Genomic DNA, 3,448 nt, shown 5'->3' with positions numbered 1-3,448 from the left:
CTCTCTCAAATAAATAAATAAAAACTTAAAAAAAAAAAAAGATTCTATCTACCTCTCCCTCTGCCCCTGCCCCATGCTCTCTCTCTCTCTCTCAAATAAATACATCTTAAAAAAGATAAAATCGTAATTAATTTTGAGCTGTTCTTTGAACACCAACACAGGTGCTACTTAGATATGTATAATTTCTTTCTTTCTTTCTTTTTTTTTTAAAGATTTTATTTATTTATTTGACAGAGATCACAAGTAGGCAGAGAGGCAGGCAGAGAGATGAGGAAGCAGGCTCCCCGCCAAGCAGAGAGTCCGATGTGGGACTCGATCTCAGCATCCTGAGATCATGACCTGAGCCGAAGGCAGAGGCTTAACCCACTGAGCCACCCAGGCGTCCCTCTTTCTTTTTTTTTTTAAAGCTTTTTTTTTTTTTAAGATTTTATTTATTTATTTGACAGACAGAGATCACAAGTAGGCAGAGAGCAGGCAGAGAGAGAGGTGGAAGCAGGCTCCCCGCTGAGCAGAGAGCCTGACATGGGGCTCAATCCCAGGACCCTAGGATCATGACCTGAGCTGAACGCAGAGGCTTTAACTCACTGAGCCACTCGGGTGCTCCTTTTTAAAGCATTTTTTAAAAGATTTTATTTATTGATTTTACAGAGAGAGATCCCAAGTAGGCAGAGAGGCAGGTCGGGGTGATTTCTATTTGAAGAAATCAACCTAGTACAAAATAAATTATTGAAATTCTATACCAGCAACTGGTGCAATTTTGTCACTTTTGCTATTGGTTAAATGGGTGAAATGACAATTCTATGTCTAAACTTTCTGTTTTTTTATTTTTTTCTAAATTTAATTTTTATATTTTCAGTGATCCAAGATTCATTGTTTATAGACCACACCCAGTGCTCCATGCAATACGTGCCCTCCCTCCTTAGTATGCACCACCAGGCTCACCTAACCCCCCATCTCCCTGAAGTTTTGTTTTTTTTTTTTGAAAGATTTTATTTATTTATTTGACAGATAGAGATCACAAGTAGGCAGAGAAGCAGGCAGAGAGAGAGGAGGAAGCAGGCTCCCTGCTGAGCAGAGAGCCCGATGAGGGGCTCCTTCCCAGGACCCTGGTATCATGACCCGAGTTGAAGGCAAAGGCTTTAACCCACTGAGCCATCCAGGCGCCCCACCTCCTTGAACTTTTAATTAATGAATTTATTTTTATTTTTTTCATATTTTATTCATTTATTTGAGAGAGATGTGGGGAGGTCCAGAGGGAGAGGGAGAAACAGGCTCCCCACTGAGCAGTGAGCCCAACACAGGGCCTGATCCCAGGACCTAAGGATCTTAACCCGAGCCAAAGGCAGATGCCCAACTGACTGAGCCACCCAGGTACCCCTTACTTTTTTATATATGTTTTTAAAGATTTATTTATTTGAGAGAGAGAGAGAGCGCGCGCACATGAACTCAAATGTGGGGAGGGGCAGAGGGTGATAAAGAATCTCAAGCTGACTCTGGGAGCCTGATGGGGGGGCTTGATCCTTATGGCACTGAGATCATGACCAGAGCCCAAATCAGAAGTCAGAAGCTTGAACCACCCATATGCCCCACGTCTGAACTTTTTAGAGAAAGACTGTGTTTTTCTTTTGCATACTTGCAACCATGATTAGAGTTGACCTAGCTTTGCATGTTATATCACATTTGACACAGATTCCTTAGTCCATTTGTAAACTTTTTATACTACTTGAGATACATAAAACAGCTGTCAGTCTTTTTTTTTTTTTTTAATTCCTTACCTCCATTTTTACCTGAAAATTGGACAAATCCCGATTTTGATCTGGCATGGAAGGTAATGCAAAAGTGAAAATGTGTGATTGCTAAAGAAGGAGGAGGAGGAAGAGGAGGAGGAGGAGAAGAGGAGGAAGAAGAAGAAGGAAAACATGTGTGATTGATCATAGTTATTTTTTTTAATGCTCATAGTTATTTTTTTTTAAACCAAAGTGAGATTAGGTTAAAATAAATAAAGGAGCCCTCACTTTCCAACCAGCTGCAGAAAGAGCACACAAATAGTCATTGCCGGGAAATGGGCACTCACTTTGAGGGTTGCACCACGGAGATGACTAGTGGGGCTGCTGAGTCAGTTTCCGGGGAACCGGTGTCTGTGGCGCATGCCCATTGTCTTCCAGCTGCATCTGATGGTAACAATCCTGATACAGAGATGGCTTGGGCCATGAAAGCAAAGCAGGCTCCTGAAGACAGCTACAAGCTGATTTCATCAGTTGACCCGCACTTCCTGAAACTCACCAAAGCAGATGACCAAATCTTTTCTGAGTTTCAGGGAAATTTAAGAAATCCAGTCTTGATGTGTTGGGCTCAGAAGAGCTTAAATCAGAATCAGCTAAAGAGAAGTGGGGGTCATTCTGCTTGAAGTTTGATAGGATCGTGGAAGACTTGAGTTACAGTATTTCGCTACAACAGGATTGGTCTCGGGGCTACCCTGAGGAAAACACCATCTTTGCCCCCCTGGGTACAATTTTTTGCCATTGAAGTTGCCCAGAACTGGGAAGCTATCGCAAAGCCATTTACACCAGTGTTCATGATAAAGAAGAGAAAGAAGGCAACGGTGGCCAAGAGAAAGGGATGAGACAGTGGATGAGAAGGAAAGGAGACACAGAGAAAAAAATAAAAAACAACAAAGGAAAAGAAAAAGAGAAAGAAGCCAACCAGGAAAGGAACAAGAGTAGTGAAACAGCTGTGTAAGGTAGACAAGGAATAGCACTCTAGAAGCCTTGGTTTGGCTAAGTCTACAGATACTATGTTGTTACTTGCACAGATCCCTGTGGCTAGGTGTATGTCCTGTGCAATGGAAGACCTGAAGAAGGAACATCTTTTCTAGCCTCATCATCAAGAGGTTGTTGTTGTGTACAAACTGGCTTAAAGACTATTAGTGGGGTTGCTTGTTCTCTTGGTTCTCACCACTGGTCAAGTGGTTCCTAAAAAAAAGTAAAAAAATCAAAGGAGTTCTGAAATACTGTAGTAATCATTGGATGACCCATAGCTAGCCTTGACATGCCCAAGTAAAACCAGATGGGAATGTACCAGCTCTTCACTGAAGAGCCCACAACTACTTTGACCGAGGGGGTTTGCTGAGACCTGAGCGAGATTAAGAAACTACCAATATCGGGCTCTCTGCTCAGCAGGGAGCTTGCTTCCCTCTCTCTCTGCCTGCTGCTCTGTCTACTTGTGATCTCTGTCAAATAAATAAATCTTAAAAAGGTTTTTGAAGATTTATTAATTTGAAAAAAAATAAAGATTTATTAATTTGAGAGAGAGAGAATGAGGGAGCAGAATCGGGAGAGAGGGAGAAAGTGAGGGAGAGAAGCAGACTCCCGGCTAAGCACCAGCGCCCTGGGGCTCATCTCACCAGCCTGAGATCAAGACCTGAGCTGAAACCAAGAGATGCTAAACT

General features: G+C 42.4%; 1 pseudogene; it reads left to right on the top strand.

Annotated features, from left to right (window-relative positions):
- The first annotated feature begins 2,027 nt into the window (after positions 1–2,027).
- On the top strand, positions 2,028–2,884 carry LOC101670683 (annotated as a pseudogene).
- The last annotated feature ends 564 nt before the right edge of the window (positions 2,885–3,448 follow it).

The sequence above is a fragment of the Mustela putorius genome, unplaced genomic scaffold, assembly GCF_011764305.1.
Source record: "Mustela putorius furo isolate JIRA1106 unplaced genomic scaffold, ASM1176430v1.1 tig00000174_pilon_pilon_pilon, whole genome shotgun sequence".
In the NCBI taxonomy this organism is placed as follows: domain Eukaryota; kingdom Metazoa; phylum Chordata; class Mammalia; order Carnivora; family Mustelidae; genus Mustela; species Mustela putorius.
The sequence above is the reverse complement of the archived record's forward strand: the minus strand, read 5'-3'. Positions and strand labels throughout refer to the sequence as shown.